Below are 13,584 nucleotides of genomic sequence, written 5' to 3'. Positions count from 1 at the left end.
GTCATCTTCCTCCACGTCTATTTCCACAGCGGGTCGCTTTGGGAACAATGCTCTAGGCTTTAGTCGACTCACATGCACCCAGGGATTAACACGATATCCTGAGTTCTCAATCCTGAGTTTCACTCTGAAGTCGTCGTGCATTTCCTGGATACGGAATGGACCATGCCACATGTGAGCTAGTTTCCGGCTGAGTCCGGGCTGCACCTTCGGTATATATAACCAGACAGCATCGCCCACAGCGAAGCCAGCTCTCAAACGTTCGGACAGTTCTTTCCATTTCCTGGTCTGCTCAGCAGAACGCATGCGTTTGGCCTTCTTTTGCAGGTCTTTGGCACAAGCCTGAGCGTAGCTGTAATCACGCTGCAACTTCCGACGCCAGTCATACGCAGTGCGTTCCTGGACGCTCGACGGCTTGGGTCCAAGCATAGCAGACACCGTACCGTGTGCGTCCCAGCCGTGTACCAGGAAGAAGGGGGTATCCAGTCTCGTTGCATCAAATGACGAATTGAGAGCGAACATCAGTCGCTCTGCATGATCATCCCAGTCACTCTGGTCGGCTTCCGCAACGTACGCGCGGATGCTTCGCACCACAGTCTGCACAGATCTCTCCTGCTGGCCGTTGGCTTGAGGGCGATACGCCAGAGTGGCTCGCTGCTTGCTACCCAAGAGTTCCCGGAATCGCGTGAAGACCTCACTCATGAATCTTGGATCCTGGTCATGTCTTATCATAGAACTCGCTCCGAACCTCCTGAATACGCATTCTTCATAGACTTCAGCGACATCTTGGGCCGTCGTAGAACTCATGGGTTTACACATCACGAACCCCGAAAACATGTCCTGGAATAGGAGCAAAAAAGTGTTTCCGCGGTCCGACTTAGGCATGTGCGTCACAAAATCCATGGACACAACCTCGAACGGTCGTCTGGGCTCAATGTTTCCAGGCGAAGGTCCAGGATTTGGAGGACGCCCCTTGCCGCTGGCGCAATCTACGCATTCCTTGACGAATTTCTCAACATCGGCATACATACCGGACCAGTAGAATTCAGAACGAAGCTTCTCATACGTCCGCGTGATCCCTTGGTGTCCACCTTGGAAATCCTCATGTGCATAGTGCAGCATATCTGAATGTAGACTCCTTGGCACGACTAGTCTGAGTTCGTCGACCATGTCACGTGGGCGATCTCTGGTAGACCGACTCAGGCGGTAGATGACTTCCCGAGAGTCAAGCACGAAATCATCGGCGACTTTGGCAAGCTTCCTGGTTTGGGCGTGTGACATCTCTGTTACATCACCCTTCAGGAAATTCTTGAGTTGCATCAGGAAAGCGTCCTTGTCTTGATGCAGCTTAATACGTCGCCATCGTTCCGCTTGGTACTCGATCGGGCCCATCACATCGCCTTGGTCTGGTTCATCCTGAGCTTGTGCACGAGTACGGCAACAAGCACCTTGGCGGCCAGTGGCAGAGGTGCGGACTCTGGTCCAGGGAGATTTGTAGAATCAGCATCCTGGCCATTGTCGTCCTGCACTCCCGCATCTAGGATTTGAGCGGGTTTCATCAGCTTCTCGTGGATCTTGGACACCAATTGCAAGTGTGTCAACTCGTCCTCGTCCTCAACCTTCCAAGACTCGTCAAGCAGTAGCGTCTTAGATGTCAAGTAGTCTGCCGCCTGGTTGAATTCACGCTTAACGTGCACCAGTCTGACGGACTTAAATCTTGGTCTCAGAGCCTCATACTCGGCTAGTTTCCTCTGTAGGTTTGGTTGGTGACAATTGATCAAGCCTTGTGCTTGTTGGATGATGATCCTGGAATCACCGACCACAACGATCTCCTGGACGTCATGTTCTAACACCATGTTCAATCCTTTGAGCAGCCCACTGTATTCAGCATCATTCACGGTCACATCTTCCAAAACAAATCCTTGTGCATCTAGGACCTTCCATCCAGGGAGGCGCCACAGAATGCATCCGCAACTATCACGGCGTGTAGACGTCTTGGCGGCACCGTCGAAACTCAGGATGTGGCCTTCAAAGTCAGCACCCAACATCTCCAGGCTAATGGGAATTATTGGTGCGACTCGACCCTTAGCCGGGATCAAATTCTCCGCGACTTCGTCCAGGTGTTCTCTAGGTGTGATTCCTGCATCTAGGATGGCAGGTAGTCCGTCTTCATCACGTTGCACTCTGCGGATCTCCAGATTCCAGTGTGACAGGATCACGCCCCACTTGACGTTCTTACCGTCTGCCGACTTGGATGTCAGTAGCCACTTAAGCACAGAGTATCGGGTGTATACTACGATCTTTGGACTGTGTTTCACCAGATTCCTGAACACTTCTAGGACTCGCATGATTGAAATCACTTCCTTCTCGGCGAGCTGGTATCTCAGCTCAGCGTCGTTCAGGACGCGCCCCGTGAAGCGAACCGGATGAATGACTCCGTCGTACTCTTGGCCTAGTACCGCAGACGCTGCCCACTGATTAGCATGCGGGATGATCACAAATGGTCGTGTGCGGTCAGGATGCCGCAGTAGTGGAGTCGATACAATCTTGCGCTTCAGGATCTCAAACGCTTCCTTGGCTCGCGACAAGTCTCGTCCAGCACGTATCTGTTCGTCCGTCAGCTCATATAGGACAGCGGCGATCACGGGGAGGTCTTCGATAAACTTATTATAGTAATTCAGACTTCCCATGAAAGACTGCACTCCCTTGAGTGTCTTCGGGAACGGCAAATCCTGGACTCCCTTCGCAATCTTTGGCTTCGCCCGGATACCTTCAGCACTAATTTCATGCGAGAGGTACGGGATGGACAACTTGCCAAATTCGCTCTTGGGTAGACTCACAGAGATATTCCAATAGCGTAACCGAAACAGTAAAGCGTTCAAGTCTATACACAGGTGATCCCATGTTGGTGCACCACGAGCGATGTCGTCAATGTACGAGCTGCGCCCGAGCACAGGGCCCATCTGAGGTGGGGCTGGGATGTTACGCTGGAAGACTGTCATCTTATCCGTCAAGATCGAGAAATCCTCCTCAGTACTATCAGGACTCCTGGGTTCCAGAGGATCGAGTTTCAGGAAATCAAGTACGTCAGGGTCCACCTTTGCTTCTTCCTCAGAATCCAGGCGAACAAATCCCCACAGACAGTTGTTGATGACTGCTTGATAAATGAGTGGGGCGTTCTTTAGGCCGAACGGCATCCGGATCCATTGGAAATGCCCAAACGGACACACAAATGCAGAGATCAGTTTGGCTCGCTCGGTCATTAGGACAGCCCAGAATCCACTTGCCATATCCAGACTCATAAACCACATGGCCGATTCAAAACCAATCAGCAAGTCGTCAATGAGTGGCAGAGGGTAGTGCAGTAACTTGATAAACTCATTCACCACACGATAGTCGATGCACATCCTGATGTCAATCCCATTCTTCTTCAGAACGATCACAATCGGTGATGCCCACTGCGATTCAGAATGCTCGATGAGTCCGGTTTCCAAGAGTTTCTTCAAGAGTTCGTACACCTTGAGCATCAAGTGAGGCGCGATGGATCTCGGTCGCTGAGCAACAGGTCTCGCATCGCCGACGTCCAAGTCACAGACCACTCCGCGAGCAGGTGCAGGAGCAGCATTACCGTCACCAAGGAAGATCTTACGATGCTGCTTCAGGATTCGTCTCACCTTGTCGACCATCTCAGGCGTAGACTTCACTGGATCACCAACATCTGCCTCCTCGATATTGCATTCTGGAGACAGGTCTTGCAAGTCAGGAAGTAAGGCCAATTGGTCGCGTAACTGAGACAGGATTTCGCTGCCTTCGCGCATATAAATTGCTGGCTCTAAGTCAAGCTCTTCAACAGTAACTCGCATACAGCGGTCATACTCCTTCTTGAGCTTGTCCATAGGCGTTCCAGTCATGACTGCCACCGGCAAATCCAGGGAGTCTCTAGCATCTAGGTTGTTGCAACCTTTTGAACCGTGATCCAAGTTTTCATCATCCATTGCGACTTCTGATGTCGTGCATTCTGGGTCATTCTCACCACAGGGCACGGCCTCCATAATGCCGTCACTGGAACCATCAACAAGGTCACTGGCCTCCACTCCAACACTGCGCATGAGAACAATGTCCTCTTCAGGATCGTCTTCAGTTTGGGTAGCGGCGTCCCGGGTGAAACGCACTCGACGCGTGCCTGACTCAGGGTGTAACCTCACCATCTGCACTCTGTTCGAACCATCCTTCGGTCGCGTCAGCAACTTTGTTGGCCACTTGTACTTTGGAGTGTTGGTGTTGGTGTACGGCGAGTCAAACGCTTCCCGGATTTCAGCCAGACGTTTAGCACGAATCTTGGTATCCCGTGACGAAACAATTTCCTGAATGAGACTTTGCCACTCACGATACGCTGGAGATCCAGGCCGCACAAATCGACCGGCTTGTGGAAAGGACCCGTACTCCACAATCCTGGCTAAAGGCATCTTGTCGTCGATCCAGAGTATTTTGGTCGAAACATTTACCACTCGCACAGCAATAGGCCAGGATTTCGCAGCGTAGATAATCTGCGTTACCCATTGATCACCACGTCCAGCCCACACAACCGTAGATTGTGGGTTGGCCTGACCATACTGGATACGTACAACTGAATCTTCACCAGGGCGTAAGTACATGTAACGTTGAGCATGTATTGGTAAATCCACACCCAATCGTCGTTGCGACGACCACCCGCACATCACGATTGTTTCTTCGTCGGGAAGCGTGACTAGTCCTTCTCGAACACTGATCCGAATCCCAGCCGCATACATGAAGCCAAGTCCAAGAAGCACATCAATCCCTTCACCGATATTCGCAATCCAGACATCCAAGATGTACACCGCTCTCGGACCGAGAGTAATCTTCACCTGGGCACTAGCAGAAATGTACGTCGGCACTCCTCCCATTCCAGACACCTTCGTTTGTTTGTGCGTCCGGAGCTTGAGTCCTAACTTACGCGCTAAGTCAAGACTCACAATGCTCACGGTCGCCCCGGTATCCAGGAGAATCTTCGTCCGATAGTCGTTCACTGCAACGTGCACCATCACTACATCACGCTTCTTTGACTCCAGACTGTGTTCTTCCCACCAACCATACCGTTGTCCAGGATAAAGCCTGTACTCCACGATTTCATCAGTGGTATCAGGATCCATGTAGTCTGGATTCGGTTGGCTAGGATGTATAGTCGGATCTTGAGCCAAAGTGGTCATGCATTGTTGGTTATCTTGGGATCTTCTTCTCAGCTCTGGGCCTACAAACACTAGGACACACAATTCTGGGGCCTTCCTCTGCCCGACGCGTACTGGATCCCCATCCAGCGGGCTTAGAGGTTTAACGGCTTCCCAGTACTGGCCTCGCCATCCAGGAGTTTGTCCAGGATGTGGCTTGGCAGGTCCTTGAGTGCGCCTTGGCGAGCGAGTTTCTTCAGGTCTTCTAACGCTTTCCAATCTTCACACGGCTTTCCTTGATGCAGCTTGCCGCAGTTGTCGCATGGTTGCGCGCGGCACATGTGAGTCGGGTGTCCCAATTCTTGACAGCGGTCACACTTGATGTCTTTCCAGCAGCTCTCCTCAGGATGTCCCCACTTGTGGCACTTCTCACAATACTTGTCCCAGTTCGGGTTCTCGCGACGTCCTGAGTTCGGCACTGGATTGCCATGAGGCGCGTGTCCAGGTGGTCTCCAACCCATATTATCCATCACACGGTACACCTCGTTCGTGAGCGTCTGTGTCCACTCTGCACCAGAAGGACCAGCATTCAAGGCGCCTCCATCGTCTCTGGTGTCTTGGCTTCCAGGATCCACTCCTTGGGCTGACACTTCGGACTCCTCCACAGCATCCTGCATTCGGGGTAGCTCTTCTGGATACTCACCCATCTTCACACCAAAGTCGGCGTTCTGGGTGAGGTACGCACGCTCAAAGCGCTTGGGGCGAGGCCGTCCTGGATTCGGAAGATTTCCAGCGCGGAAGTCACGATTCCTGGACGTAGCAGCGTCACGCTCGTTCTGGGTCCACACCTCTTCATCCTGCTCCAAAGCATACTCCAAGTCAGAAATACTCTTGAAACGTTGGCCTTGCAGGGACGTCTTCAGGCGTGTCTCTTTCAGCTTAGTGATGAACCGGCGGATGTGCTTCTCCAGACGCTTGGTTGACTTCCTGAAGTCAATGTCAGCCTTGCCTGCAGCAGAATTCAGGCGATAGAAGAAATCTAGGGCACTTTCAGAAGATCGCATCTCCATCGTGTAATACCGTTCAGAGTACGACGCGCGGGCCTTGCAATACTTCTTCCGGAATGCCGTCGCCAGCTCCTTCCAATCTCGCTGCGTGTGTTTCGGCAGTTGGTTGAACCAATCACGCGCTGCTCCGGACAGCTTCAGCTTGAGTTCCTGGATTCGCATCTTGTTCGACCAGGCACCTTGGGCAGCCAGGTTAGCAAACTGCTCCCACCAGTGCACACGCTCCCTGATCGCGGCCTTAGTGTCGAACTCGCTCAACGTGTGCGAGTTGATATACGGCCGGAATGTCAGCAACGTAGTCCCTTCTGGTGTCTTCGCCGCGGTCAACTTATTGTCCGCATCTTGTCCAAAGTCGTAGTCGGACTCACTTGAGCTAGAATCCTCGCTGCTCGAGTCGCCACTTGGGTCCGGATCCGCTGGTGGGCTAGTGTCCTGACGCTTCTCCATCTTGGGCGGCTTCCTCTTGTCGTCGGAGCGCCTGGAGCCAGAATGCGGAGTTTGCTCTGCACTGGATGCACCTTGCGCCCTGGATGTCCCCTGTGTCCTGGATGCGGACTGCGCCCTGGATACGGACGTCCTTGTTGTCGCCCCTTGCGTCGCCTGGACACTTTGCGCCGCCGCGGCGTCTTCAGCACCATTATCCCTCTTCACATGCTTCTCTTGGTTCTGCGGGAATGGCCGCTGGACAGTCGCGAGCAATTGTGCGGCTGCGACTTCGGTCATGTTCTTTGAACCCAGATTTCCATCTCCCTGATTTGCGACATTTGCGACATGTCTGATGACGCCACTGATTTCTGGATACACCGTTGCTGAATCAGGGGGAGGAGACCCTTCAATCTTGACTTGGGTTGCTGAATGAGGGGGATGAGTTGCACGAAAAGCTTGAACTTGGGCCAATGTTGCACGAAGGTCGCGCAACTGCCCAGCTTGAAACTTCTGCATATTTTTGGAAGTCTCACGTTCTTGTCCCAGTGCAGCCTCTGCATCCTGGACTTTCTGCCTCAGGCTCTCCATTTCCGACATTTGCTCCCGCTGCACACCTTCATTCCAACGCGCGCGTTCCGCGTCAATCTCCGCTTGCATGCGCTCAGCGTAGGCAGCACCCAGACGTTCCTGCTCCAGGACATCAGCTCGCGCTGCATCCTGGGCGGATTCCTGAGCTCGTCGTTCATCCTGGGTCTGGCGCGCTTCCAAGTCCTGCGCACGGCGTTCAGCTTCGAGACGAGCAGTCTCAGCACGTACAAGTCGGTCTGTGAGTTCTTGGACATGTCGGCGTGCATCCAGATCGCGCTGGTCTCTACGTCGCTCTCGCTCCATGGCTTCCAAGCGTTCTCTGGCGAGAAATTCCTTCTGCTCATTCTCCATTCGGGCCTGCCACTCTTGCTGGTGTCGCAAGACGTTCAACTCGATTTGGGCTGGCCCAGAGCTGACGGACGACGCTGATCTGGAATGCCGAGATGATTTCCTGGAGGAACGACTGGATACCGACGGTAACTTGGATCTCGACGAGTGTCGTGAACGCGTGTCGCCCTTCGAGCTCCGATGTCTGCTTCGCCGCTCACTGCCAGAGTCTTCTTCATCAGGATTCACTGCCGCACCTCTGGATGTCACTGATGGTATCCTGGATTCAACGTGCGGCTTGGACATGGCAGGCTGGATAGCTTGCTCAGGCTCAGCCATCACGACGTCATCCTGGTTAACAAGAGCGGGGCGAGGTGGAAGCACTGTTCTGGTTACGTAGAACCCCATCGAAGCGTCAGCAGCGATAACGCCGCCTCCACCTTGAGCTACGAGTGCTAAAGCACCACCTCCAGCGTACGGCATGTGTGACGACGCGCTCCGACCGGTCGACATCAATGATGAAGACGATGAACTCCCTCGTGAAGTCTGCGCCCCTGACGTTACACTCTCATCCGAAGATCTTGAGGTGCCAATGACGCTAGGTAACGTGGCAGAGACTGTGTCCATGGCCTACTCTCGGCGTCCTGGGTTACGACATCCTGGACACTCGAATCTTGACGCGATTGACTCGTCGAAGATTGGTACACTGGCAATGAAAACAGCGACGGAGTGGACAGTGCGGACGGAGTCGAAGGTACCAGCGGTCGCGGTGGTCGATGCTGGGAGCGCTTCAACCGAGGTTCGCTGTCGCTTGATCCCCGAGGACTCCTGGTTACCCTGAGTCCGGTTGCCCTGAATCTCAAGACAAACTCTTGTCCAAGCACACCCGTGTCGTAGTCAGTCATCAATAGATCGCCTTGTGCATCTTGAGTGTGATACTCCAGTCTTGGCGATTGCTCTTGAATCCTGGATACAGGTTTCTCCTCAAGAAAGGGAATCACCTTGAAGCGCACTCCAGCGATGACTTGCCTCCATTCCATGAGTTCAACAGCAAGGCACGCCTGCACTTCACTCGTCACACTGCGTACCAAGTCATCCGGAATCCTGGACACATGCGTCTTGGACCATTCAGGAATCAAGTTAGAGAACTCGAAACCGGCTTCAAAGAGCAGTGTCTGCAGGACAACGACACATTCGCGTGACGTCAACATCGTCGGCGGGATCTGGATCGCGGTGAGATCTTGGGCCGTGCCAACACCCCAGCGGACAGGATTCACTTCGGAGATCCAGGCGTCATCTTGACTTTCCATCGAAGAACGCCACTTGAAGTAGTCTCCCGTCGCGAACGCCGCCTCGAAGTACGTGTTGACATCCGGCCTCGGTGTTGGCCACGCAAAATCCACATTCGGAGGTGCAATTCGTCCAGAATGCAACTCCTCCCAACGTCGAACTTCCCGGTGAACGTACATCACTGCGCGCTCGCCATCCAGCACCACGTCTTCTGCCACGGCCGCCAGAGCTCCAGAACTCACACCTTGAGCATCAGTCCGCGACTCCAACTTGGGCAAGACGTCAGGATTTGGCGCAGGAGCCTCCGATGCGAGTGGTGGCGAGTCAGGATACACAGCTGCATCCTGGGTCTTCTCCTCCTCCTTCACGCGTACGGACTCCCGCTTCACTTCCACGACATCATCCGAAGCTGACGACTCAGAAACCAAGTCAACCACCTCCGGGGGCTCAACCAATTCGACGCCTCCCTCAGACGCCTGAGCACCACCTTCGCGGGTGTGCTCCTCCGGGACGCCAGGCATCCCCAATCCTCGACTCACGTTTGTCGAACCTCGCATCCTGGACGAATCTTGGTCATCCTGGGTTTGCGGTTCAGCAACCGGTTGATCTTGAACTGGAAATACCATGGCGTCCCCACCTTGCGCTGCCTCGCTCTCGCGAGCAGCCTTCCGCGCAGCCCGAGCCTCTCTGGAAATGGTGTCCAGATCCTTGTGCTCCTCCGCCGGCAATCCTTGCACACGACGCGACTGACGTGACGCCTCACCGCGTCCGCTACCTCCGCGTCCAGCCTTCTTCGGCCCTCGTCCTTCCGGCATTCTGAATGAATCCAGACGTTGACGGGCACTCAGCAGTTCTTCAACACTTGGGCTCGTTGAAATCCTCGATAATCAAATCCGGGCACGCGCACCAGCTGTGGCGAGGTCGATGAAACCTTTACCGCCCAGGGGGGTTCGTATAGCGCGCTCCAGGAATTCCTCCTCCAGGAATTGAAGGGGGAAGACTTGTAGGAGTCAACAAGTATCCAAGATCTCACCGCGAAGCGAAACCTTGGGTTCTTGGTGGCGTGGGTACCTTGCGGAATCCCTGTCGGCTCGTTTGTCTTTGACGAAACGGCACTTCACCGAGCTTGTGGCCTTGAAGTTGTGCCGAGCGTACGTCCACTTCAGGATGCACTCTCAACGACAGAAAGGCAGAGTGTAGTCTGGATTTCACACCCAGAGTATCGGAAATTCAGGATGCACCTTTACCCAGGATGCACCCCAAACACCAATAGCCAACAAATACAGAGTTATATACAATACAAATAGCCGTCACTTATTCTTTTCGACCCTTGGACGGTGGGTCACTCGCTAGGCTCACTCGAGTCTTACAATTCAGACACCTAGTCAGTCTGAACACTCGTATAAAACGCGCACCACTCTCAATTAAGAGAGAAACTATCAAATACTATAGTCAGTCGATACACACAGCAGTTAAACTATCACTTCGGGGGACAACTGCTAGTCAGTCACCTCGAATAGCAAGGGAATATGAAATGGGCAAACACCAGCACGCTAGCGACCCAACTAGGATATGAAATAGGTGGGTCAACCCAGGGTGCCGGAGCGCCTCTGGTCAGGACTTGATGTTATGAGGTGGAGATGCCACAGACGACCCGTCCTTAATGGTCGCAGCGCCCCTTGTTGTATTGCGGTCGTAGTCTCGGGTCCTCCGGATTTCCGTCGGCAGGCTTGGCCGAATTCACTTGCGCAGTACGGGGTAAAACAAACTCTGTTGTTGGCTGTAAGCCTTAAGCTATCAATTCTTTCTAGATCTCGGCTCTGGGTGATTTATCTTGATTTCACTATGTCTTGGGTCAAATTGTCTTTGCTTCAGTATGGTCTGGGTACATTGTCTTCGTAGCTTCAAAAGTGTCGACTCGACAGTTCTGTTGGGTTCGTTGGCGGTAGTTCAATTGCGTTTCACTTGATGACGTACCACTGTCTTCGAAGTCAAATAGTCAGTGGTCAACCGTCAAGAGTCTGGTATTCTGGAGTCAGGATTTTGGAGTCAGGATTCAGGATTCAGGATGTACTTGACATCCAGACTCTTTGGGCTTCCAGCGCACGACTTGGGTGTTGGTAGTGGATGATCTTGGTTCAGTATCTTTAGTAGTCGCTCTGAACCACAGCAAGATGAGGTACAATCTGAGATACGTTCTCAACTGCACTTTCCGCCAGGCTTTAGGCACTCATCGTAAGGGAAAGTCCGGGGGCTGGACATAATGCGGGTTTGCAATCGTGGATTTGTACACATCCAGGATACACACTTCCAGCAAGTTGGGCCCATCTGTGGTTAGGCGTAAGATCTTTCCATAAATCAGTCGCACTCCATACGTCACCCGTGTCGCACGGGTACAGCCGAGTCACATCCTCCATTTCATCCAATAATATCCATGCTCGAAATTTTAGACCAGAGTCGCGACGGCGGTGCGTCACAGAAAAACCAGGAACACTTCGTGTCAGAGATCGCGAGTGACGACCAGAAGACGCGTGGCGAGAACGTCGTGATGGCGGTGGAGGCGATTGCGAAAACGATCGAGTACGCCGCCGACGAGAAGGTTGCAGATTCAAACGCCGCGAACCGTTTCCATCTTCGACGCTGGCTTCGTCGTCGTCGGTATCTCCGTCATAATCGTCGTCTTCATCGGCTGCACCATCCCCGTCGTCGGCCTCGCGTCTGTCTTCACTCTCATCTTGGGGATTACCACTGGGTTGGACAAAGGAGATCAGTCCTGCCACGCGTTGGCGGATGGCATCACACTCACGGACAGCTCGATCACGCGAATCAATTAATGCCGCGCGATCGGCACGGGAAGCGGTCAAGTCTCCAGCCAGGGTGGCATTTTCCCGCTGTAATACGTGTATGCGATTGCGATCACCCTGGAGGCGAGTAACTTCACCTTCCAAGCGAGCGATGGCAGCCCTCAGAGAGGACACAGTGGAACCTGGAAGACAACGACACGACATATCGTTAGCATGGGAACTGACATGGGCAGACAATGTACACGCACGGGAGGACAACAGCAAAGTCGCGGCCTGATCACGTTCAGTGGTCGCCTGTTGGAGCTGATCTCTGACTGCTTGGAGCTGAGTAGAGGCGTCTTCAGCTCGACGGCGAAATTGGTCGCGTTCAGTGTTGCTACGCACCACATGGTGATGCGTAGCCGAAAGTTGGCGGTCCATGTCGCGTTGAAGGTCACCAAGGCGGTCTTCGAGGCTCTTGACTTGGGTTTCATAATTTCGTACGCTGGTCTCCAGTTGGCGGCGAGTCGACTCGGACGTTTGCAGATCGCCGCGGGAACGTTATAGGTCAGCAAGCACCGATCGCGACATGCACCCAACTCCACCAGGTCTCGCTGCTGGACCACGATACGACGGCTAAGACGGGAAGACCGATTTGATCGCGCTCGGGGCGATGGTGTGTTAACTCGCGCCTGCAGGTCGGAGACCTGCCGTTCGAGAGCGCCGATCCGGTCGTGAAGGAACACCACATCCTCGTCGTGTGATCGACGTTCTGCGGCGAGTAACGTGCGAGCCGTGTCGAGAGCGCGGCTGTTGTCGAGTCGATTTGCCAGGGCACTATGCGCGTCAGCTAACGCGAGACACGTGCCCTGGTGATCGTGAAACAGCGCCGAATATTGCGCCTGAGCAGATTGCACGAAGGTCGTCGACGACGAGTACACGCGATCCAGCTCTTGCTCCAGTTCGTGAGCTCGGACCTGCAGGGCGACGTGATCTTGCGCCAAATCGGCATATATTCCTTGGACCGCATCTTGATCGCTCAGGTGGCCGAGTATCCGGTCCAACGTGGCGCGCGACGCCTGCAGTGTATCGCGATCCGCTTGGGACAATGTGGTGATCGACATCGGGACGGGGGCGGTCGCCGGAGCTTGCGCAGCCGGTGTAATACCGGCTGGAGGCGATGCAGCATACGCACTGAGCCTACGCAGCGTGCCATGACGCAAGGCCTGGGGAATAACGCGTGTAATGTCCGGGACGACGGGAGGCAACGCAGGTTTGGCGTCGATTGTATCAGGAGAAGCAGTGCTTGAAGCGGATGAAGGCGGAGGAGTTGCCGACGATCGGTCGCTGGATGACATGGCGGAGGCAGATGGCGGACGGCCGTGAACGGCGCACGAGCAGACCCGGTCGGAGGAGTAGGTGCACTGCGGCAAGTTGGAGACTGTGGCGAGAGTTGAGTGCTGTACAATCGCCTCTCGCACAGGGGGCGGTTGTGGAGAAGTGACCAGAAGTTTTGGAGATGGATTGATCGTGTCCGACCAGGTGATTGGTCGATGGGTACGGATGGATGGCTTTGGACCTGGGATGGGCGGCATCAACGGTCGGACGACCGGACGGTGAATGCGAAGACCATCATTCCGATCTTGGCCGATTTGATCGCGGTACCACATGTTGGGTACATGAGTTCAGATCAACCGATCAGATCAACATGGATCCCGATCGACCGATCAGATTGACATGGGTACAAATCAGCCGATCAGATCAGCACGTACCACAAATACCGGCACATCGGAGGTCCAAGACTATCAGCAATCATGAGATACGCAAGAGAGATGGGGGATAGGCACGTAGTTCTAAATGGATAAACAGAGAGAGATTTTCCTTGTAGTACGCAAGTGGTCTTCCAGGTTCCGGGGAAGG

The sequence above is a fragment of the Phytophthora ramorum genome, assembly GCF_020800215.1.
Source record: "Phytophthora ramorum isolate Pr-102 chromosome Unknown Phyram_PR-102_s0001, whole genome shotgun sequence".
NCBI lineage: Eukaryota > Oomycota > Peronosporomycetes > Peronosporales > Peronosporaceae > Phytophthora > Phytophthora ramorum.
This window is presented reverse-complemented; position numbering follows the sequence as displayed.